Source organism: Lithobates pipiens, unplaced genomic scaffold (assembly GCF_037356315.1).
Source record: "Lithobates pipiens isolate NorthernLeopardFrog02 unplaced genomic scaffold, aLitPip1_a1.2 Scaffold_67, whole genome shotgun sequence".
Taxonomy (NCBI): Eukaryota; Metazoa; Chordata; class Amphibia; order Anura; family Ranidae; genus Lithobates; species Lithobates pipiens.
In genome coordinates this window covers 410,958-437,665 of record NW_027507889.1, presented here as the reverse complement: position 1 = coordinate 437,665, position 26,708 = coordinate 410,958, and the positions used below count along the sequence as shown (strand labels likewise).

General features: G+C 46.1%; 1 long non-coding RNA gene across 1 annotated transcript in view; it reads left to right on the top strand.

Moving 5' to 3' along the window:
* The first annotated feature begins 16,148 nt into the window (after positions 1-16,148).
* LOC143959113 (uncharacterized) overlaps positions 16,149-26,708 on the top strand; it is a 101,080-nt gene continuing 90,520 nt past the window's right edge. Inside the window, exon 1 of the long non-coding RNA XR_013270175.1 lies at positions 16,149-16,529. This is a non-coding gene — a long non-coding RNA (uncharacterized LOC143959113). The remainder of the gene's footprint in view (positions 16,530-26,708) is intronic.

Here is a 26,708-nt window from a genome sequence, read left to right as displayed (position 1 = left end):
TGTATTAGTGCCATCTGTCATCAGTGCCACGTATTAGTGCCACATGTCTTCAGTGCCACATATTAGTGCCACGTGTCATCAGTGCCACGTATAAGTGCCACGTGTCATCAGTGCCACATATTAGTGCCATCTGTCATCAGTGCCACATATTAGTGCCATCTGTCATCAGTGCCACCTGTCATCATTGCCACGTATCAGTGCCATCTGTCATCAGTGTCACGTGTCATTGTCCTGGTGCTTCAAAAGTGTAATAAATAGTCAACAAGTTAGATGTGTAATTTATGTTCCTAGAACACATGATGGCACTACCTGCATGTTGGGCCTCTCTATGTGGCCAGGCTGTGAAAAAGTCCCACACATGTGGTATTGTAATACTCAGGAGGAGTAGCAGAATTTTTTGGGGGGGGGGGTGTCATTTGTGGTATACATATGCCACGTGAGAGAAATAACCTATTACAATGACAATTTTGTGGAGAAAAAAAAAAAAAGAAGAAAAATCTTAATTTTGCAAAGAATTGTGGGAAAAAAATGACAACATCAAAAAGCTCACTATGCCTCTTACTAAATACCTTGGAATGTCTACTTTCCAAAAAGGGGTCATTTGGGGGGTATTTGTACTTTCCTGGCTTGTTCGGGTCACAAGAAGCGAGATAGGCCACCAGTACATCAGATGTGATCAATTTTGTGCGATTCGCACCACACCTTGTAGACTCTCTAACTTTCACAATGACCAAATAATATCCACTAATTTGGGTTATTTTTACCAAAGATATGTAGCAGTATAAATTGTGGCCAAAATTTATGAAGAAAAATTTATAATTTGCATAATTCTGTCACAGAAACAAAGAAATATGCGTTTTTAAAAAATTTTGGACTTTTTTCATTTATAGCGCAAAAAATAAAAACCCCAGAGGTGATCAAATACCACCAAAAGAAAGCTCTATTTGTGGGGAAAAAAAAGGACAAAAAATTCATTTGGGTACAGTGTTGCATGACTGAGTAATTGTCATTCAAATTGTGAGAGCACCGAAAGCTGAAAATTGGTCTGGGCAGGAAGGGTGTTTAAGTGCCCAGTAAGCAAGTGGTTAAATTCACAGGGAAAAACAAAAGTAATGGGACCCCCTCCCACACTGAAAATCGGATGGCATAGGTGTTCTTACCTATGCAAGTTCACAGTTTACACTGCGATCTATGAACCAATCTGGTGGTGTTAATAACAATGTAATGCATCTGCCATGGTTTGCAGAAGCCAGTGTGAACTGCCTGTGGGAGAGGAGCGATGTGGGAACAAATGCTGGAATTGCACTTGTTCCTACATTGCAGCAGTGTGAACCTAGGCTTAGGGCCAGTTCACACCAGATGCCGTTCCGTGTGATTTTCTCTGCGCTAAAAAAGCATATTTATCGAATACATTTTCCATGTATTCCAATGGCTCTAGTTCACACCAATGCAGTCAGTTCGTCAGTTTCTGCATGGTGAACTGACTGCACTGGTGTGAACTAGAGCCATTGGAATACATGGAAAACACTGTGTATGCATATAATGCATAAAAAAGCGCACGGAACTGCATGCAGTCAGACTTTGGGGTAATTTTACAGACATTTATGAGGGTTCATACAAATAAATCCCTTCAAATCACCCTTGAAGTCGCCAAAAGTAGTACAGGCATTACTTTTGGTAATCAGTGCATTGCCACAAAGTCGGCATTGCACCAATTTGGACGGCACCATTGCCGGCAATAGTCAAATCGACTCAATGTGAATGTGGGCTATTTTTTTTTTTAAACAAAGTTACATGGCCCTTTGTCATTTCCAGCAGCATTGCACATGGTAATGGTGGCTCACTTTTTTAAAACCATCATACCTATTTAATGAAGTTTTGTTTAAGGCTGATTGTACCTTATTAATGTTAGGTGCCTTTCACACATGGCATGTCTATTTTGATAGACTGCTAGCTCAGTGAGGATCACTCTGTTTATGCGTTGCATTTAAAAATTGAAAGGTAGAAAAAGTAAAAAGCCCCACCTACTCAATGGGCAGGGGCATTTTGAAAGCGCTAAATACAGTGCTTCCAAGCCGCTCAAAAATGCTGCTTGGAGGAATTTTTCTAACATCCCGCAAGTGCACTGCCCCAGTGTGAAAGCACACAATGCACAGAATGGGAGGCAGTTTCCAGGCACTTTTTAGAGGCCATTTTTAGTGCTAAAATGTCTGAAAACCGCCTCAGTGTGAAAGGGGTCTTAAGGAGATTGTATAGTGTATGACCACCCTAAATGTGCATAACAAGACAGAAAAACTAGGTCTATGCAATGCGTTTTTGTTATGGTTGAAGTCAAGATCTCAAATAGGATACAAGTCCCTGGCATATTCCCTAATCTGTAGTGTCTTAATACAGTAAACATAAGGAACACAGCAAATCAATTTCCCTCATGCTTCATTCACAAATGGAACATAATCGCCAACTTACAGTAAACTGAAAGATACACTTGAGTATCTGCACTTCAAAATAAGCCCCTCTATCACCTGGAATGTTATTGACAAGAGACACTAAAATCTTTTGCATTTTCAGCTGGCCATACAAAAGACAATCTGATTGTACAGAGGTTGTGCTTTAGAGTTAGCCTGGCTGTACATGGAGTCAAAAAATTCTGCTTGTTTAGCAGGAATGGCTGAATTTTGATCCATGTATAGGCTGGCTGGTTGTACAGAAGTTGATCTATTGGATGACTTGTGTACAACCAGACAATTTTCCCCAATGATCAGTGTGGCTATAGCTGACAACACTAGTAATTTGAAAACAGCCCACTGTCATACTGCAATGCCACAGTGCGAAAGATTACCCCATCCAAAGAGAAATGTGTGAATGGGGGGGGGGGGGGGTCCACTTTTCCCTCCTTCAACCTGCATGTTAAAGTAAAATAAAAAAAACACCATGTGTATGGCTTGAATAAAACTATGCGAAAGAACACAAATGGACAGTCACTTGCACCGTATAGTTTCTGGTAGTTCTAAAGAAGGTTGTAAAATCACATTGTACAGTGTATGGCAAGCTTAAATGTGCTTACAATACAGAAAAACTACAGAATGCAAGATGTTTGCATTAAATATCACATACTGCACAATATAGAGTATACAGCAGTCAGTGGCGTAACTAGAAACTTCAGGGCCCCGATGCAGGAAACCTTGGGGGACCGCCCCCCCCCCCCCGACCTCCGGACAGGGCTCTTTTCTCCGAGCCCGATGGTGGAACACCAGGGCCCAGTCCCAAGTGGGAACCGATTTAAAAAACATCAATTAAAGCCACTGTGCCCATCAAACGCTACCACTGTACCATCAAGCGCCACCACTGTACCATCAAATGTCACCACTGTGCCCATCAAACTCTGCCGCTGTGCCCAACAAACTCTGCCGCTGTGCCCATCATCAAATGCCACCGCTGTGCCCATCAAATGCTGCCAGTGTACCCAACAAATGCTGCCACTGTGCCCATCAAATGCTGTTGGTGTGCCCATCAAATGCCGCCACTGTGCACATCAAATGCTGTTGGTGTGCCCATCAAATGCTGCCACTGTGAATCCCCACCACCCGCTCGCTGTCTGCCCGCCACTTACCCTGTCTGGGTGGGGCAGGGGTAACGGCCATGAGTGGGGTCCTCCATGCATCTCCTGCAATCCTCATCTCCTGTCCTCTCCTCCTGATAGGCATCCAATAGCTGCGCCTATGGTTTCAGCCAATCAGGTGATGGGTAACAGACCCGCACACCTGATTGGTGGAGAGGCGGTTCAGTGTTAGGAAAGTGAATATTAATTCACTTTTCTAACACACCTGGGTAGACTGTGAGCGTCAAGCATGGCACTCGCAGTTCACCTATTTTGAAGCCTATTAGAGCCCATGGCTCTAATCAGGTGCTGCAAAAACACCCCCCGCCGCTGTAATTCAGGCGCCCGACACCCCAAAAGGGACCAGGCACCTAAATATGAGGGTGCCAGCGGTGGCTATGGATAGATTCATGCTATGCTATGCATGAATCTATCCATTGGTCATAGAGGGTGTGGCTGGAGAGAGGGGGTGGCACCTGTGCACCCTTTTGGATGCACCGCCACTGATAAACACATGCACATTCACATACATACATATGCATACATGCACACTCACATACATGCGCACACACACATGCATACATACACATACATATATGAACACACACACACATACATGCTTACACACACACACATACACGCATGCTCACACACACGCATGCTCACACACACACATACATGCATGCTCACACACGCACATACAAGCATGCTCACACACACACACATACAAGCATGCTCACACACATGCATACATACAAGCATGCATGGTCACACACACACACACACACGCACATACTAGCATGTTCACACACACACACACACACACACATACAAGCATGCTCACACACACACACACGCACACATACAAGCATGCTCACACACACACACACACACATACATGCATGCTCACACACACACATACATGCATGCTCACACACGCACATACAAGCATGCTCACACACGCACATACAAGCATGCTCACACACACGCACATACAAGCATGCTCACACACACACACACACACACACATACAAGCATGCTCACACACACATACAAGCATGCTCACACACACACAAACAAACATGCTCTCACACACTGTGCCCATCAAATGCCGCCACTGTGCACATCAAATGCTGTTGGTGTGCCCATCAAATGCTGCCACTGTGAATCCCCACCACCCGTTCGCTGTCTGCCCGCCACTTAGTCTGTCTGGGTGGGGCAGCGGGTAACGGCCATGAGCGGGGTCCTCCATGCATCTCCTGCCATCCTCATCTCCTGTCCTCTCCTGATAGGCGTCCAATAGCTGCGCCTATCGTTTCAGCCAATCAGGTGATGGGTAACAGACTCGCACACCTGATTGGTGGAGAGGCGGTTCAGTGTTAGGAAAGTGAATATTAATTCACTTTTCTAACACACCTGGGTAGACTGTGAGCGTCAAGCATGGCGCTCGCAGTTCACCTATTTTGAAGCCTATTAGAGCCCATGGCTCTAATCAGGTGCTGCAAAACACCCCCGCCGCTGTAATTCAGGCGCCCGACACCCCAAAAGGGACCAGGCACCTAAATATGAGGGTGCCAGCGGTGGCTATGGATAGATTCATGCTATGCTATGCATGAATCTATCCATTGGTCATAGAGTGTGTGGCTGGAGAGAGGGGGGTGGCACCTGTGCACCCTTTTGGATGTACCGCCACTGATAAACACATGCACATTCACATACATACATATGCATACATGCACACGGACATACATGCGCACACACACATGCATACATACATATATGAACACACACACATATACATGCTCACACACATACATGCTTACACACACACACACACACACACACACACACACACATACATGCATGCTCACACACATACATGCATGCTCACACACACGCATGCTCACACACACACACACACATACAAGCATGCTCACACACATACATGCATGCTCACACACGCACATACAAGCATGCTCACACACACACATACACACATACAAGCATGCTCACACGCACATACATACAAGCATGGTCACACACACGCACATACAAGCATGCTCACACACACACGCACATACAAGCATGCTCACACACACACACACACACATACATGCATGCTCACACACACACATACAAGCATGCTCACACACGCACATACAAGCATGCTCACACACGCACATACAAGCATGCTCACACACACACACACACACATACATGCATGCTCACACACGCACATACAAGCATGCTCACACACATACACACATACAAGCATGCTCACACACATACATACATACATACAAGCATGCTTGCTCACACACCCATACATACAAGCATGGTCACACACACACACGCACATACAAGCATGCTCACACACACACACATACATGCATGCTCACACACGCACATACAAGCATGCTCACACATGCACATACAAGCATGCTTACACACACATACATACAAGCATGCTCACACACACACAAATACAAGCATGCTCACACACACACACACATACAAGCATGCTCACACACACATACATACAAGCATGCTCACACACACACAAACAAACATGCTCTCACACACTGTGCCCATCAAATGCCGCCACTGTGCACATCAAATGCTGTTGGTGTGCCCATCAAATGCTGCCACTGTGAATCCCCACCACCCGTTCGCTGTCTGCCCGCCACTTAGTCTGTCTGGGTGGGGCAGCGGGTAACGGCCATGAGCGGGGTCCTCCATGCATCTGCAAAAACACCCCCCGCCGCTGTAATTCAGGCGCCCGACACCCCAAAAGGGACCAGGCACCTAAATATGAGGGTGCCAGCGGTGGCTATGGATAGATTCATGCTATGCTATGCATGAATCTATCCATTGGTCATAGAGGGTGTGGCTGGAGAGAGGGGGTGGCACCTGTGCACCCTTTTGGATGCACCGCCACTGATAAACACATGCACATTCACATACATACATATGCATACATGCACACGGACATACATGCGCACACACACATGCATACATACACATACTTATATGAACACACACACATATACATGCTCACACACATACATGCTTACACACACACACACACACACACACACACATGCTCACACACACACACGCATGCTCACACACACACACACACACGCATGCTCACACACATACATGCATGCTCACACACACGCATGCTCACACACACATACAAGCATGCTCACACACACACACACACACACATACATGCATGCTCACACACACACACATACACACATACAAGCATGCTCACACACTTACACACATACAAGCATGCTCACACACATACATACAAGCATGCTTGCTCACACGCACATACATACAAGCATGGTCACACACACGCACATACAAGCATGCTCACACACACACACGCACATACAAGCATGCTCACACACACATACAAGCATGCTCACACACACATACAAGCATGCTCACACACACACGCACATACAAGCATGCTCACACACACATACAAGCATGCTCACACACACACACACACATACAAGCATGCTCACACACGCACATACAAGCATGCTCACACACGCACATACAAGCATGCTCTCACACACACACACACACACACATACAAGCATGCTCACACACACACATACATACAAGCATGCTCTCACACATACAAGCATGCTCACACACACGCATATAAACACAAATGCAGTAGCTAGTCTTATAAAAAAAACGGCAGACGTTTACAGTAGCTTGGCTCTTCCTGCTGGGTACTGCACTGTAGGGGGAGACAAAGAGCACACACTTTACCCTAATGTGAGGAGCTCCCGCACAGAGCCGATTTCAGTTCGGCTGATGATAGAGGAGCTCCTCTCAGCCTCCCCTCCTACGGAAGATTACAGGGGGCCTGAGGGCCCCCTGCAGCAAGGGGCCCGGTCGCCATGGCGATCTTGGCGACCCCTATAATTCCGCCACTGACAGCAGTATGCTCTACCCTTGCATTCTAAGTATATAACATTTAAAAATAAAAAAGGAAGAAGAAACCCTGCAAACCAACTTTCTAGATAAATCTCTCATTCACCAATAGACAGCATCACGCAGGTTTACAAAAGCGGCAAACTGCACTTCAAAAATAAGCCCACGTCACCTCTCTAGTGACTGACAAACTTCACAACATGAAAGTTGTGTACATACCGGAATGTGACTTGATATTCACTTCTTCCAACGCACTGGATGATCTGGTCACAGACTCTGATAAATTCAATCCACTCTAGATAAAATCCAAAATGGAAAGTAAGAAACAGCACAGAGTCACCTGGGTTTAAAAGTCCAAAACCTGTCCTGAAAGGAGGATACAACATTGTAACAAGTTAGGGTTCACTGTCTGGTCACAAGCAAAGGCCAGTGCTCCAAATTTTAAAAAAAATGCTGCAAATCTCTTGTCTGAAAAACTGGCATCCTGGGAGACAGAAGAAAGCTTTTGCAAGCAAAACCTATGCATTAAAAAAAGGTAAGGGTTTTTCCTTGGATAGGTTTTTCTTCATAAGCTATAAGGCTTGATTCACACCCATGCATTTTTGGTGCTTTTTGCATTCTGCAGATTTTCACTACAGCCCACTTAAAGCGGTTCTGCACACATAATAATACATTTTCCCATTCTGTTGCCTCTAGACCGTACATTTGATAATGCCACATTATTATTATTTTTTTGATTAATCTACCTTTTGTAATTTGTAGTATTTGATTTTCCTCCCCTGCGGCGATGGGCGGTCTCTTGCGGGGATCAGCATCACTTCCTGCTGAACCCCGCACTGTCTCCTGGGATCTCGTCCAAGTAATCCCAGGAGACATTGCGGCTAATACAGCCGAAATCTCGCGTGATTTCGGCTATTACAGCTGAAATCTTGCGAGATTTCGGCTGTATTAGCCGAAATCTCGCGAGATTTCGGCTGCATTAGCCGCAATGTCTCCTGGGATTACTTGGACGAGATCCCAGGAGACAGTGCGGGGTTCAGCAGGAAGTGATGCTGATCCCCGCAAGAGACCGCCCATCGCCGCAGGGGAGGAAAATCAAATACTACAAATTACAAAAGGTAGATTAATAAAAAAATAAAAAAATGTGGCATTATCAAATGTACGGTCTAGAGGCAACAGAATGGGAAAATTTATTTTCCTGGTGCCTCCATGGCAGCATACCTGTGACAAGCTCCGCCTTGGCTCCTCCCTCAGGACTAGTGAATATTATAAAATAAAAGGTTAGTACAGCCCCCGCATTCTCCTTTTTTTCCTCATACCTCATGGCAGTGAATCCTGGTCGGCGTCCTTACCTTCTGCAGTCGGCAGCTTCCGTCCGGGTTCAAGCCTCTCCCAGACGCAGTTCCTTCTCTTGGGCAGCTAAACGCGCTTATAAGGTTGGAAGTCCCTTCTGTAGGATCTTTTGGGACAAGTAGTTTGTACACACGCGCGGACTGTTCGCCCAACTTTGTCCGTCCAACAGTTTCGGCAAACAGTCCGCTCAAACTTAGCATGGACGGACATGGCCACACACGACGGACGAACAGTTTGCTGAAACCGTGCGCGATGACGTGAACGGCACGTACGACGGGACGAAAAATACGACGTCCTATACACTGCATTATAACTTTCGGCATGAAAATCCTTTCTGAGCATGCGCGCAACTTTGTTTGACGAACAAGCCTACACACGAGCGGACTGTTCGCTGAAACAAGGTTTCAGCGGACAGTTTTACGGAATTTCCGAAAAACCTTGTCCGTCAAACTGTCCGCTGAAACTGTCCGCTGAAAGCCCACACACGAGCGGACTGTCCGCCCAAACACTGTTCAGCGGACAAAGTTGGGCGAACAGTCCGCCCGTGTGTACGCGGCCTAAGAGCTTTATCTGCAAGTTGATCAGGCACCAGCTCATTCATGGTAACGGAGGCAGCAGCTATTTCTACATTTCTTTTTTTTTTCCTCCTTCTCTCTTTTCTTCCTTCCTTTCCTTTCCCTTTTAGGTTTTATATCTTTTATCTTTTCTCTTCCCTCTCTCTTTTGCTCTCTTCCCCTCCCCAACCTTCCATTTCTTTCTTTCTTTCTTTCTTTCTTTTCTTTTGACCTCCCATTTGTTTGTTTCTCTCAGAGAAAAAAACCTCCCTCTTAGCCCCTGCCGCCATTCCCGGCTCCATAGGAGCCGTGCGCGCTCAGCGTCGGCGTTTTATTTAACTTTCGGCATTCCCCGCCGTGCTCTGCGCATGCGCCGGCGGTGTGAGGCTTCTAGCTTACTGTTCCGCCGATCGGCGCATGCGCAGTGGATTCGCAGGCCGCGGCGGCCATCTTTGATAAGGGCACAGTGACGTTTATGCCCTCAAAATGTCAAAGACAGGATAGAGGCGTGCCCTGCCTCTCCTGTTCTACTGTTTATCTCCCTGATGGCCTCAGTGGGACGCCTGTGGCTGCAGGGAGAACTGCTACTCTGAGCTTTAATATAATAAAAAAAAAAAAAAAAAAAAGAGAAGATGGGTTAATTAATTAATTAAATAGTATAAAATGACATAAACATATTAAATTATCAAATAAAATTAATAAAAAATAATTAAATAAATTATATTTTATTTACAAAAAATAAAAAATTAAAATATATATATAATTTAACCCCCCCAAAAAAAAAAAAAAAGGGACAAGAAGACAAAATGCAGATTTAGACGTATTTTAGATGTATTTATCGAAGTCCCTTTTTCCAGTCAAGGACACGGTTGGTTGATTTTTCTCCTCTAAAACTCTTTTCTTAGCTGCTGCTTCTGCTAATCCGTCTAGTATGAGCCATTCGCCACCCGCACAAGATCCTACTCTACACCTGAGGTAAGGACCTACATCCAGGTAAGTTGATACACTTTAAAAAAAACAAAAGAGTGCACTCAGGCTGGTACTTTATGTATTTCAGCCCTGTACCCCAGAAGATGTCTAAGAGGACCTCAAGGCGACATGAAGACGATGATGACTCTAGTCACAGCAGAGACAGGTCGTCCTGGCATGGGGATTATAGAAGTGGCAGAAAGCATCGGCCAAAAAGGCGCCATCACTCATGCTCCCCGAGACCTAGATCTCCAAGATGTCAGGCGTGTGGAGTTGCCCCACTTTGAGACAAACTGATCTGTTTGAGATTGCCTCAGGGACGATGCAGCGGACAGAGAATCTGAAGGTCTGCAAATGGCGGACCTACTTAAGAAAGCAGTAAAGGACTCCCTTGCGGAATTGGTAGCCACAATGACGACGCAACAACCAGCGTCTCCTCCTCAGGAGCAAACGGCTGAGGCTTCCATCCCGGGGCTGTCCACAAGTGGAATTTTTCGTCTGATGTCGGCATCCTCCTCTAAACATCAGGAAGAGAATGCCATCTCAGAGGAATCATCTGATGACCTAGATGCCTCTGGCTTTGCTTTCGCCATGGTCCAGCCTTATGTACAGGCAGCTAAACAAGCGATCGGCTGGGAGAGACCAACACCGAGGTTTAAGAAGTCTAAATCGTACTTCCCCTTTCTCAAACGCCAGATCTCAGTTTTTCCTCTCATGGAGGAGATCAGGGATGTGATTGAGGAAGAGTGGGAAAAGACAGAGGAAATGTTCTCTATTAAATCCGTTGGGAAAGTTATTCCCTCTCTCATAGGCTGATTCCGCAATGCTGGAGGGTTCTCCAGTGGTCGATGCAGCAGTGGTAAGGTTGGCAAAGAATGTCACATTGCCCCTGGAAGACTCAACTTCTTTTAAGGCTCCACTGGACAGAAGGATGGATCTCGATCTCAAGAAAGCGTACCAGATGGCAGACAACGCCTGTAAACCTGTCATAGCCCTGACATCAGTGTCCAATGCGCTACGCGTCTGGACAGATAATATAGAGTCGGCAATCCAACAGGACATCCCAGAGGAGGATATAATCAAGGCCTTGGATGAGCTGAAGTTCTCAGCAGACTTTATTGGTGAAGCCGCCATCGATTCAATTCCTTGCTCCGCAAGGGCAATGCTCCACACAGTTATGGCCAAATGGGCCTTGTGGCTGAAACCGTGGGCAGCAGATATCGCCTCCAAACAGAACTGGTGCAAGATACCATTTGATGGTGAAGCCTTGTTTGAGGGAAAAACTGGACAAGGACATCTCTCGAGTCACTGGTGGAAAATCAGGCCTGCTACCCCAAGACAGGTGATCTAGGCGCTCCAGGACAATCGCACCCAGATTCCAATACTCCAAGAATAAGGATTACCGATAGTCCAGGCAGGGAAAAGGCTTCAGGCATAATTGGGAAAGCACACAGTCCACGTTCCTCAAAACCCGAAGACAGAGACCAATACCTACCCCACAGGATTCTACTAAATCCTTTTGACGCCTGGCCAGCCCAAGCGATTCCTGTGTGGGCCAAGCTAAGACACTTCTCAAAGATCTGGGAACAAAAGTGCAGGGATTCTTGGGTAGTCTCCACAGTCAAATACGGCCATTTTTGGTCATTCCTAGACAAACCTCCCAAGGTCTTCTTCTCCCTGACAAGGGTGTCAAGGTTCCCCCCTAAAAAACGGAAGTGCTACAGCAATTTCTTCTCTCCTTGCAGTAACAGCAAGCGGTAGTTCCAGTGCCTCCATCAGAGAGATTTTTGGGTTTTTACTCAACCCTGTTTCTAGTCCCCAAGAGAAATGGAGGGTGGAGACCCGTGATAGACCTAAAAAGTCTAAATCGTTATTTCTTCCTAGTAAGATTCAAAATGGAGTCACTACGAACGATTATTTGTGTAGACCAACCAGGGGGCTGGATGTTGTCAATAGACTTGCAGGACGCTTACCTGCATATACCCATACTCCCTCCTTTCCAGAAGTATCTGAGATTGGCGGTGGGGCAGGTACATCTCTAATTCCAGAGTCTTCCATTGGGCCTCTGCACATCGCCAAGAGTCTTCACAAAGACCCCGATTGCCATCATAGCCCCTCTGAGAGAATTGGGGCTTCGGGTATGCCACTACTTGGACGACCTTCTACTCCTGGCAAAAGACTGTGGAACAGGTGGTATCTATCCCAACCCATACACTTGACGACCTTGATGCTCAGGAGTCTGCATTGGTGGACGAAGAAACAGACACTTCTGAAATCACGCCCGTTAGGGCATGTCGACTGGATCACAATTACTACCAATGCCAGTGCAGCAGGTTGGGGAGCACACTGCAACCGGATCTCAGTGCAGCGTAGATGGTCCTTCCATACAACAGGCCTGGTGTCGAATGTCCTGCAGGTCAGAGCGGCCTACCTTGCGTTACTAGCCCTAAGGTTCGAGGTTACAGGGAAACCTGTTCTCCTCCGAATGGACAACAGGGCTGCGGTATCCTATGTACACCGGCAAGGGGGGACACGCAGCAGGTCCCTCCTGAAGGAGGTGGAACCCATAATACTCTGGGCAGAAAGGAATCTAAAGGACCTGAGGGCAGTTTATCTGCCCGGCCATCTCAACTTGAGGGCCGACCGCCTTTCCCGCAAGTTTGCGGATGCCAACGAATGGTCTCTACACCCGGAGATTTTCGACTGGATAGTGAACCAGTGGGGTCCCCTCGAGCTAGACCTATTTGCAACAGCATTCAATACCAAGCTTCCAAGGTGCATCTCAAGGCTTCCTCAACCCCAAGCGGAGGCATTAGATGCCCTCTCAGCCCCCTGGGCATGCAATCGGGCCTATGCCTTCCCTCCACGGCCTTTCATTCCAAGATTCCTGTCAAGGCATATGATAGAAACCTCGACAGTGATAACGGTCCTACCGTACTGGCCAACACATCCTTGGTTCCCCACAGCAATGTATCTAAGTACCCGACTTCCAGTCAAGGTTCCAATAATATCTCTTCGCCTCTCGCAAGGATGTCACACCCTTCCAGATCCCCGCAGGCTGGATCTTCACATCTGGCAGCTGAAAGGGAAAGGTTCCAATCTCTAGGGTGTTCCAACAAAGTGATCGCAACCCCGCTCAAGGCAAGAAAACCATCCACAAACAAAAGTTCAGGGCCTTCATGATTGGCAGAAGCTGTGATCCAGATTCTCCATCATCCTCTCAAATTCTTGAGTTTTTGCAGGCAGGCCTAGACCTAGGTCTTGCACTAGGTACACTAAAAGTACAGGTATCAGCAATTTCATTGGCAAACCAGTAGAAGATGGGCCGAGGACTCATTAATAATACAGTTCTTCAAAGCTGTCAAAAAGATCCGACCGCCAACTAAACAATCTTTTCCCACTTGGGACCTTGCTATTATCCTAGAGTCCTTAGCCAGTCCACCTTTTTGCCCCTTCGGAGTCAGCATCGCTTTGGAATCTAGCCTAGAAGCTAGCCTTCCTGATAGCTATAACCTCTGGCAGACGGGTTTCAGAGCTCCAAGCTTTAGGAGCAGATCATAATCATATCATATTCTATCCGGACAGAGTAGAACTCAGAACAGTGCGAGGATTTATTCCCAAAGTCACATCATCCTTAAACATGTCAGAGCCTTGGGCACTCCCAACATTTTCAGAACAGGACTCTGGTTCTCTTCATGAGCTAGACATTGCCTCCACTTTGAAATGCTATCTGCAGGCCACAGCATCATTCAGGGATTCCATCAGGCTGTTTATAATTCCCTGGGGCAAACACCAAGGCAAGGAGGCGTCAGCAAGAACGATTGCCTCATGGATCGTTAGACTCATCCACAAGGTGTACAGGACAAAGGGGCTGGAACCCCCTTTGGCGGTCAGGGCGCTCTCCACCAGAGCAGTTTCTGCCTTTTGGGCGGCAAGAGCGAATGTGTTAATTGAAACTATTTGTGGGGCAGCGACTTGGTCGTCCCGACATACATTTCTGAAACATTGCAGGGTGGACCCAGGAGCTCTTGCATCGGTGGAGTTTGGCAGACAGGCAGTCACATCAGCCCTCGCTTCTTCTAAATAATAATTTCTTTAAAATAGACTTCTAAGCATCCCACCCATCTCAGCTAGTTATTTGTCACAGGTATGCTGCCATGGAGGCACCAGGAAAACAGAAAATTGTACCATACTTACCGTAATTTTCTTTTCCTGGTGCCTATCCATGGCAGCATACAATCCCACCCTCGGTATTCTATATTACGGAGAATGCGGGGGCTGTACTAACCTTTTCTTTTATAATATTCACTAGTCCTGAGGGAGGAGCCAAGGCGGAGCTTGTCACAGGTATGCTGCCATGGATAGGCACCAGGAAAAGAAAATTACGGTAAGTATGGTACAATTTTCTGTTATTATGTGTGCAGAACCGCTTTAACATGTTTTCATATGGAACACGTTCTGTAGTACAAATCTCCAAAATGCACAGGCGTGAATCCAGCCTTAGTGCCCATGCACACTGCAGCTTCTAAATCTGTCCAAGGTCTGATTCACACTTGTGCAGGTTGCAGTTTGCATATTGCAGGTGTATTTAATATTTTTCGATGCGCATCTTTAGACCATTTAAACCATCTAATGTAACCAAAAAAAACGAAAATCCCTGGCCCTTTCCAAAAAATGCACAGATGTGAACTACATCCATAGCAAACCATGTTAAATGGACTGTAGGGTGTTTATGCAAAACTGAAAATGCACAAAAAAAAAAAAGCATAGGTGTGCTTTTTTATGCATTTTACTCCAGACTATTGACTATTAGGCCTCATTTACACTGGCACTGTCAAGGCTGCATCTATAGTCATTTAGAGGAAATTTCTAAATAAAATATAATGGATTTTAAGGCTGGATTCACACTAACGCGTTTTTTGATGCATTTTGCAGAAATGCAGGGACATTTTTTTTTTACATGTGTTCCTATGGAACATGTTCGCATCAATGCATTTTTGTGCCTCTGCATTTTTGGAAAGGGCGGGGCATTTTTTTCATGCAAAATGCAGTGTTTATTCATGTAATAGAAGTCAATGGAGCTGCATCAAAAAACGCAAGCACTGCATTTTTACTGCAATGTGCAGTTTTTTTTTTTTTTTGTTTTTTTTTTCACTGTACATAGCTGGTTGTCAAGCAACCACAGTGAAGAAAAAAAAAGAAAAACGCGGCAAAAACGCATGTCCAAAAACGCAACAAGCACTGCAAAAACGCTCAAAAGCAACATGCATAGATGTGAATCGAGCCTAAGGCCCCCTTCACACTGGGGTGGTTTTCAGGCGCTACATCGCTAAAAATAGCGCTTATGTAGCGCCTGAAAAAAACAGCCCCTTTCACTCCAGTGTGAAAGCCGGAGGGCTTTCACACTGGAGTGGTGCGCTAGCAGGGCAGTGAAAAAAGTCCTGCTAGCCGCATCTATGGAGCGGTTTATTCACCGCTCCTACCCATTGAAATCAATGTGATGCTCAAAATGCATATACAATGCCACCAAGGAGGAACAGGAAGTTAGAAATTCTAAGAAAAAACAAAAACCATTTAGAAGGGAAATCAGCTGATGGGTAACACGAGCTGCCTGTGAGAGAGGGGAGGGACCCGATGACGGCGCCCGTGTGAGCAGATGGGGGCGGTCCTGCTGATCAGCTGGAGCAGCGTGAGGGGAAAGGATGCTGAGCTCCATGAATGAAGCCGCCCGGACCGTCCTATCCCATCACTAAACAGACGGACTGTACACACGGGGGTGTACACCCTCGGGGTGTTAAGCGGGCAAAAGCGCTGTTCAGAGTCCGTCGACCCCCTCCCCCCCCCTCCTCGTATTGTCTCTGCTGACCTCGTACGAGACCTACAGTGGGCTAGTGCACAGCCAGGATCCAGGACCAGATGGAGTGATAATAAAACAGCGTCTGAAGAGATTCCTGGAGCACTGGCAAACACAGGGGAAGCACTGACTGATACTCCCTTGATGATCCCCTGGAGGCTGTATGGACAGAGGAACGAGATGGACTGAGGATTGAGGACACTATAAGAATATTTATAAGTAACCACCTCCTCCCCAGGTACTTTTTGAACCATTTATGCTGAATACATGTTAAACCTCATTTGAAATGTATTTGAACATTGCCTGTTGAATGCTCTGGGCGGCCCTAGATGAAAAGACTCAGTGTAAGGAGGAGGAGTGGAACAGAGCAAAACAGTGGAGGCTCAGGAAATTGATCCCACACATTTTTGAGAGGGCAGACCAGGATGTAATAGGAATAAGTGGAGCTTAAACATAAATGACTTATAAAACGACATATATCCACAAAAACGATGTATATGACTTGCATATGAAGTATATGGAATGATCGCCGGAAGGTTATGTGTGATAAGGTGTTGCCCTCTTTTTGGAGTCTTGTAAACTTCTTTTTAGAAGAGATCGCAGTAATAGCTCTCACTTAAAAACACAGAGAAAGTAGGCGGGGATCTGGGAGCCGGGCTCTCACCGCAGTGCAGGTGGCACAATCAAAGAAAGACTGAATAAAGAATTTTTTTTATTTTTTTCTCTTAACCCTGGGGAGGCAAAGGACAAAAGGTGGGAACATGAGGGGAAGAAATCAAAAGGCGAATGAATCAAAGGAGAGTCTTAACACAAGTACGATTCAGAAGTATGTGAAGGAAATCAGTGTAAAAAGCCCCGGATTAGAAAAAAAGCAGCAGGGGGTAAAGGAGAAGAAGAGAGAAGTAGCTAAGTCAGCAGGGGCCCCGGGAGATAACTCAGGGGAGGAGTTGGACTCAGATTTGGAAGGCAAAATGAGGGGGCAGAGGGATATCGCTCAAATCCCCACAAAAGGTGAAATGCTGGAAATGTTCGCCAAACTAGAGAATACCATCAAAGTAGAAATTTCAAACGTCAGGACGGATATGGGCCATTTATTGAGGAGAGTGGAAGAAGCAGAGGAACTAACAGGTAAACAGGCCCATGAAATATTAGAACTGAAAACGCAAGTTGGGAAACTGCAAACGGACCAGCGGGACATTTTATATAAGCTGGAAGAACAAGAAAACCAAAACAGACGTCAAAACCTAAGGATTAGAGCATTGCCTGAACAACAAGGAGAAGATTTGGGGGTTAAGATGGGAAAAATATTTAACCCTATATTAGGAAGAGGGATAGGAGAGGATTTAAAGATTGAGCGGGTTTATAGGGTGAGGAAACCCCCAGGTCTGAGGGAAGAGGTCCCGAGAGACGTAATTATAAAATTTTGCCTCATTGAAGATAAAGCCAAGATATGGAGCAGGCTCAGAGGGCTGCCCCCGTTACAATATGAGGGAGTATCTTTACAGGTTTTCTCGGACTTATCGGCAGGAACATTGGCTCGGAGGAGACGTTTAAAACCGTTATTAGAACAAATGAAACTGGCGAATATCCGATATAGTTGGGGGTTTCCAGCGGCCCTATTGGTCCAGCGGGACGGAAGAACATTTAGATTAAAATTTCTAGACGAGTTGGAGGTCTTCTGTAATAATCTGGGGATCCCAGTACCAAAGATTTCTAAAGATCCCTAATGGACTTATATAAAGGACATTGATATTGGGAGTTGGATTTGGGGAAGGCTTATACGGTTGTTGATCTCCTTCTCTCTTTTTGCTTTTTTTTTTTCTTCTCTCTTCTTTTTCTTTGTGGAGGAGGGGGAGAGTGGGGAGGGGGGATGGTGGAAAGAGGGTGGCGGAGGGATCAGGTAGGGCCCCGGGACATCATACCAGGTCTGAGGGGGGACCCTGACACGGGTGGCCGCGATCGGAGTCGCACCCTAGTGGGTAAAAATCTGCAGAATAGAGGGGGTCCTCAGCTGCAGAGTAGAGGTCGGGATTTGGCCAGGGGGGGCGGGGAGGGGGAGGAGGCTCCTTGCAGCACCAACTAAGGTAATATGTATTGAGATGAGGCAGAAAAGAAGACGGAAGTATTACATCTTATTGGAAAGCTATAGATGATAGAAGTAAACTTCCTGTCATATAATGTTAAGGGTCTGAATTCTCTGGTTAAGCGGCATAAATTATTGAAGGAATTACAGCAGTACAGAGCGGGGGTGGTGTTCCTGCAGGAGACCCACTTGTCGCAGGACACAAATATCAAATTATATTCAGATAGTTATCCAAATTGGTTATATGGGGACTCGCCTATAAAGAGAGCTAAGGGAGTCGCAATAGGGTTCGAGAAATGTATAAAGTTCACATTGCTTGATAGGATAACAGACCCTGAAGGCCGATACCTGTTTGTAAAAGGAAAATTAGGGGATAAGATTCTCACCCTAGCAAATGTATATTGCCCCAATAAGAATCCCATAAGTTATTTGAAAGCAGTTCTGGGGAAGTTAGAAGATTTTAAGGAAGGGGAGGTTGTCCTTGCAGGAGATTTCAACTTTTGTATGGATCCATCTAGGGATAGTATGTCCCAGGCTAGGGGACTAAATACGAAAGCATTGAAAATGATTAAACTATGGTTGAAACAACACCAGATGATGGATGTTTGGAGGCTGCAGCACGATAAAATAGAAGATTACACCTTTTTTTCCCCCGTGCATGGGACGTACTCCAGGTTGGATCACATACTGGTTGATCACAGGCTATTGGACCTAGTGATGGAAACCAAGATAGGAATAATTACATTATCAGACCATGCCCCGGTGTCAATGAAGATGAGGATGCTCGGAACGCAGAGGCAATCGTTCACGTGGCGATTGAACGAGAACCTTTTGCAGGACGAGAAAATTGCGGAGGCAGTACTAAAGGAAATTGAATTTTATTTCTCCGTTAACGACACAGCTGAAATTTCTGGTGCCTCTCTTTGGGAGGCACATAAAGTATATATTAGGGGCATCCTCATCTCCATGGGCACAAGAAAAAAAAAAGGAAAGACTTGAGAAAATAGAAAACTTAAGAGAAGAGGTATATAAATTAGAACAGGCCCATAAAAAATTAAGGCGGCAACAGCAGGAAGATCTCCACTTATTGGTGATTAAGAGGGATGAACTTAAAGATATGATGGAACAGGAATCAAAGAGGACATTGGACAGGAGAACTAGAGAGAGATACTATCTGGGAAATAAAATAAGTAGTCATCTAGCAAGACAGCTGAAAAGGAAGAGAGGGATTAATTTTATTGATAAAATACAAGACAAGAATGGGAAGATGACCCATACTACCAGGGAGATAGCCGAGGTGTTTAAACAATACTATGAAGCTCTGTATAATTTAGGACAAAAAGGGGCAAAAGATTTTAGAAAAAAAGACAAAATTAAAGAATTCCTGAATAAAGTGAAACTACCGAGCTTAGCAGAGAGTGATAGATGTGACTTAGATAGACCCATTACAGAAAAAGAGATCTTTAAGGCTCTGAAAGAAGCCGCCTTCGGCAAAAGTCCGGGACCAGACGGATTCACGATCTCGTATTTGAAAAAATATAAAGAGATCTTGGTCCCTAAGCTCTGCAAGTACATGAACGGCCTGGACAGAGATTTTGGGATGGAAGGGGAGGCCTTGCGGGCCTCAATCACGGTGCTGCTAAAGGAGGGGAAGGATAGCACGCTTTGCTCTAGTTACAGACCGATAGCCTTATTAAACGCGGATACCAAACTATTCGCCAAGGTCTTAGCATCTAGGCTGAAGGAAAGGATGACCGAACTGGTTCATCCGGACCAGGTCGGATTCATCCCTGAGAGAGAAGGTAGGGACAACGGAGTGCGTTCGTTGCTCCTGCTACAGGCCTTAAAAATGAGTGGGTCCCCAGGACTATTCCTGTCGATAGATGCGGAGAAGGCATTCGACAGGGTAGACTGGGGACTCATGTTTGAAACGCTGGAAGTGCTGGGCCTTGGACCAAGAATGATCCAATGGATCAAGGTGTTATACAATCATCCTCAGGCATCTGTAAAAGTGAATGGGATGTCATCCTCCCAATTCCAAATGGAGAATGGAACAAGACAGGGGTGCCCTTTGTCACCCCTTCTTTTTGTACTGTTCTTGGAACCGTTATTGGCCTCCATCCGAGATAACCCAGACATAAAAGGGATTAAAGTAGGTGAGGAAGAGCACAAACTCGCAGCATATGCGGACAATGTGCTGTTCTACATCTCCAACCCAAGGATCACGATTCCGAACTTGCTGAGGTTGTTGGAAAAATACGGGGAAATCTCGAATTTAAAAATAAACCTCAGCAAGTCCGAAGTTCTAAATATTAATATCAAGGGAGAGGAAAAGGCAAGACTCACCGAGGAATTCCGATTTCCTTGGCGAAAGGAGATTAAATATTTGGGAGTTCTCCTCGCCGATACCATTAAGAAAATCTATGTTAACAATTATATTCCATTACTAGAGGAAATTAAGAGAGAAATTTTCAACATGCCACCTCTCCTGGTTTGGGCGAATCAACGCGGTCAAAATGGTTCTGGCCCCAAAGATTCTATATAAGTTTCAAATGCTGCCCATTTCTCTCCCCCTAGCTTTCTTTAGGACATTAAAAGGGCTAATCTCAAGGTATATTTGGCAACATAAAAAACCAAGAATTGCTTATGCGGTTCTGAGCAGGGAAAAAAAAAAGGGGGGCCTTGCAGTCCCGGATTTTAAAAAATATTACAATGCGGTGGTTCTTACACGAGTGGTGGAATGGGGGAAAGAGGCAAATAATAAAAGGTGGGTAAGGGTAGAAAAGGCGATGAGCCAAGCACAGTTAGGACGGATAATTTGGAATCCCCCCCAGTATAGGTCAGTAGGAGTAAACACACATGAAATAACACGTAATGCACTTAAGTTATGGGATCGAATTCACGCACATAATAAATGGAGTTACAACTCACCTTTGATTTACTTAAAAGACAACGACTATTTTATACCTGGGAAACAAGAGGTGGGGGGTAATTGGATAATAAAAAGTAATGCACAGGTAAAAGATATTATTTACAGAGGTAAAATTAACACGTTTGAAGTACTTAGGAAGGACAGGGAACTTATGCGGATTGATGCATGGAGGTATCTTCAGTTAAGCCACTTTATTACAAAACTCCCCCATCCAATTCGGAGTGAGGAAGAATATAGGCCTTTTGAGCGGCTGTGTCTGAGAGACAAATCAAAAAATAATATAGCTCGAATTTATAAAATTCTATTAGGGGGGGAAGGACTGGAGGGCCCGCCCTATATTAAAAAATGGGAGAGAGAGTTGGGGACTCGTTGCAGCACTCAGACCATGGAGAAAATAATGAAATTAACTCATAGCGCGACGGCAGATAATAAGATGACAGAGTTGAACTATAAGTGTCTCGCAAGGTGGTACGCGACCCCAGACAAAGTGAGTAGATATGTAGTTGCACAATCCCCAGAGTGTTGGCGGGGGTGTAAGATAACAGGAACTATGGCTCACATCTGGTGGGATTGCCCGATTATTAAAAAATATTGGAAGGAGGTGTTGGAGTTAATAAAGGTTGTAACGAATAAACACATAATTGAGGATCCTTGGACTGTTTTGTTTCACGGGACCGAAGGCCCGGTGAGGCAATATAAGTCCTCTATAATCCCCATACTGCTCAGTGCCGCTAAAAGTTTCATTCCAAAAAAATGGCGGGAGCCGGATAGCCCTAAAATACGGGACTGGATACTCCGGGTAAATGAAATACAGAACATGGAGTGCCCAGCGGAAGAGGGGGAGGAAATTGTATCCGGAGAAGGGCGTACGGGCAAATGGGTATCTTGGAAAGAATTCAAAAATTCCTGGAGGTATGTAGAGGAAATTATAAAATAAAGCCGGGATAGATATACATAGGGTTGGTGATGGTGGATACAACTCTGAACCCACTGCAAGGAAGGGAGGGGGGGGGGGGGTGGGAGGAGGGAGAAGAAATGTTAAGCATATTTGGTTGTAAAAAGATATTAAGAAAAGATTGAGTTTGTGATCGATTGTATTGTTTTTTGACTTTTGTTTTTTGTATACTCTATTTTGTAAAGGAAAAGAAAAAGGAATTAAATAAAGAATTAAAAAAAAAAAAAGAAGGGAAATCGAAGGGGGAAAAAAAAAAAAAGTGTAAGTGACCAACAATGCACTAGCTTAAAGGAACCTATTTAGGAAAAAAAAACAAACAAAAAAAACAAACCTTTACAACCTCTTTAAATCCCTTTACAAACATGTCAAAATGGACTTGCTCCTTGCAACATTCACTGGCAGGATCAAAAACATAAAATAATAAAGAGAAGGACATGACTGATTGTAAATAACTCTCTACAGTGATTTGATCTAGTACATGAGCAATTTTGCCTCTACAGTACTTGCACACTTTCAAAGTAGTATTGCCATAGTTTTCCAATTATAGAATCCCACAGAGGACCATCTGTCACAAAAGGGAACCTGTGCGACACACCCTCTCCCTCCTGTACAACCTATTGAGTAGTCAGGAGGAGGAGTCGACCCCCACCATTTATCCACAAATGGGAGAGGGACTTAGGCATCATATTTAAGGTACTCTATGCAGTTGCATAGAGTACCTTCATCCGATTCATGCTATGGTTGCCCGGTATGGTGGTGGTAAACACCTGCCCTCCACTCTGGCAAGGCTGATGAGGGTCCTGCAACAGTAGATTAAGGCTGAACTTTCAGACACAGAGCTTCGGGCTGGACCTATTTAGACTTTGCTCTCATTTACGGCGGAAGCTGCTTGATGTCTGGACACCAGGTAGGTATAAAGCGAATTTTCTTCTTAAGGGCTCAGTGCAGATGCAGTGGCCACATCCATGGCTTGTCTTCACTCAATGCCATCAATGATGGTGGTGGCTCTTTTCCATGCAGAGAACTAGCTGGTTGTTTGCTGGCGTAATTGCATTTAGGGCTGCAACTAACGGACATTTTCATAATTCATTAGTTAGCCGATTGTTTTGATTAAATCAGATAAAATAAAAATTAAAAATATAAAAAATAAAACACACGACGACCTGCAATACTATTCTGCAGATTTTCAGACAGGACTACTAATATAATGCATGACAGAGTCCCTTGTCATATACAGGTATCCTGCCGTGTCTATTTCACCTGGGGCCACCAATGACGGGGCACCCTATTCCACCCGGGACCACCAATGGGGCACCATTTGCTCCCACCCCCCCCCCCCGAACACCAATGGAGCACTATTTGCCCCCCCCCCCACTCCCCAGAACACCAATGATGGGCAGCATGTCTCCCCTTGGTGCTCAGTGATGGGCAGCACGTCTCCCCTTGGTGGTCAATGAGGATTCACTATTGAGTTGGCCCACCCTTTTGCAGCTACAACAGCTTCAATTCTTCTGGGCAGGCTGACCACAAGGTTTAGGTGTGTGTCTTTGGGAATGTTTGACCATTTTTCCAGGAAGAGCATTTGTGAAGTCAGGCACTGATGTGGACGAGTAGGCTTGGCTCGGGATTCTCTGCTCTAATTCATCCCAAAGGTGTTCTATTGGGTTGAGGTCAAGAATCTGTCCAGCCCAGTAAAGCTCCTCCACCCCAAACTCGCTCATCCATGTCTTTTATGGATTATGCTTTGTACACTGGTGCACAGTCATGTTGGAACAGAAAGGGGCCTTCCTCAAACTTCCCACAAAGTTGAGAGCATGAAATTGTCCAACATTTCTTGGTATGCTGACACCTTAAGTGTTGCCTTCACTGGAATTTAGGGGCCAAGCCCAACCCCTGAAAAACAACACCACACCATAATCCCCCCTCCACCAAGTGATTTGGACCAGTGCACAAAGCAAGATCCATAAAGACATGGATGAGCGTGTTTGGGGTGGAGGAACGTGACTGGAATGCAGAGTCCTGACCTCAACCCAATAGAATACCTTTGGGGTGAAATAGAGTGAAGGCTGCGAGATGGGCCTTTCTCGTCCAACATCAGTGCCTGACCTCACAAATGTACTATAGGAAGAATGGTCAAATATTCCCATAGACACTCTCCTAAACCTTGTAGACAGCCTTCCCAGAATAGTTGAAGCTGTTAGAACTGCAAAGAGTGTGCCAACTAAATATTGAACCCTATGGACGAAGACTGATATTCCATTAAAGTTTGTGTGTAAAGGCAGGTGTCCCAATACTTTTGACAATATAGTGTATGTGTAAGGGGGCACTCTGCCACACTCTGATGCAAGGGGGCGATACTCTGCTATAAAGTGGGACTCTGATGTAAGGTGTTGTGGGTGATGCAATGGGCTTTGGGGAGATTCGATGTTCTGGGGAGATGCGTTTGGGCGATGGGATTCGATGTGTTGGGGCGAAGCGATTCGATGTGCTGATGTGATTCGATGTGATGCGATGTGCTGTGATGTGCTGGGGCGATGCGATGTGATGTGCTGGGGCGATGCGATGTGATGTGCTGGGGGCGATTTGAAGTTCTGGGGATATGTGATGCGATTGGGCGATGGGATTCTAGGTGTTGGGGTGAAGCGATTCGATGTGCTGATGCAATTCGATGTGTTGGGGGTGATGCAATGTGCTTTGGGCGTTGCGATGTGCTGGGGGTGATTCGATGTTCGTGGGAGATGTGATTCGATGTGTTGGGGGAGATGCAATTTGATGTGCTGAGGGTGATGCGATTCGATGTGCTGTGGGAGATGCGATCCTATGTGCTGGGAGCAATGTGGTGCGATGTGCTGGGGGCGATGCGATGTGCTGGGGGGTTGCAATTTGATGTGATGTGCTGGGGGCGATGCGATTCGATGTGTTGCGGGTGATGTAATGTACTTTGGGAGATGCGATATGCTGGGGGTGATTCGATGTGCTGGGGAGATGTGATTCGATGTGCTGGGGGAGATGCTGGGGGAGATGCGATTCGATGTGCTGGGGGAGATGCAATTCGATGTGATGCCAAGTGCTGGGGGGCGATGCGATGTGATGTGCTGGGGGCGATTTGAAGTTCTGGGGATATGTGATGTGATTGGGCGATGGGATTCTAGGTGTTGGGGTGAAGCCATTCGATGTGCTGATGCAATTCGATGTGTTGGGGGTGATGCAATGTGCTTTGGGCGATGCGCTGGGGGTGATTCGATGTTCGTGGGAGATGTGATTCGATGTGTTGGGGGAGATGCAATTCGATGTGCTGAGGGTGATGCGATTCGATGTGCTGTGGGAGATGCGATCCTATGTGCTGGGAGCAATGTGGTGCGATGTGCTGGGGGCGATGCGATGTGCTGGGGGGTTGCAATTTGATGTGATGTGCTGGGGGCGATGCGATTCGATGTGTTGCGGGTGATGTAATGTACTTTGGGAGATGCGATATGCTGGGGGTGATTCGATGTGCTGGGGAGATGTGATTCGATGTGCTGGGGGAGATGCGATTCGATGTGCTGGGGGAGATGCAATTCGATGTGATGCCAAGTGCTGGGGGGCGATGCGATGTGATGTGCTGGGGGCGATTCGATGTTCTGGGGAGATGTGATGCGATTGGGCAATGGGATTCGAGGTGTTGGGGTGAAGCGATTCGATGTGCTGATGCGATTCGATGTGTTGGGGGTGATGCAATGTGCTTTGGGCGATGCAATGTGCTTTGGGCGATGCGTTGTGCTGGGGGAGTTGCGATTCGATGTGCTGGGGGAGATGCGATTCTATGTGCTGGGGGAGATGCGATTATATGTGCTGGGGGCAATGTGATGTAATATGCTGGGGGCGATGCAATGTGCTGGGGCGATGTGATTTGATGTGATGTGCTGTGGGCGATGCGATTCGATGTGTTGCGGGTGATGCAATGTGCTTTGGGGAGAGTCGATGTTCTGGGGAGATGCGATGTGTTGGGGCGAAGCGATTCGATGTGCTGATGCGATTCGATGTTTTGGGGGTGATGCAATGTGCTTTGGGCGATGCGATGTGCTGGGGAGATGCGATTCGATGTGCTGGGGCCAATGTGATGTGCTGGGGGCGAATCGATGTGCTGGGGTGATGCAATGTGCTGGGGGTTATGCGATTCGATGTTCTGGGGAGATGCGATTCGATGTGCTGGGGCGATGCGATGTGCTTGGGTGATGTGTTTCGATGCGATGTGGTGGGGCAAAGCGATTTGATGTGCTGATGTGATTCGATGTGTTGGGGGTGATGCAATGTGCTTTGGGCGATTTAATGCGCTGGGGGAGATACAATGTGCTGGGGAGATGCAAATCGATTTGCTGAGGAGATGTGATGTGCTGGGGCTATGCGATTCGATGTGCTGATGCAATTTGAAGTGTTGGGGGTGATACAATGTGCTGGGGTGATGCGA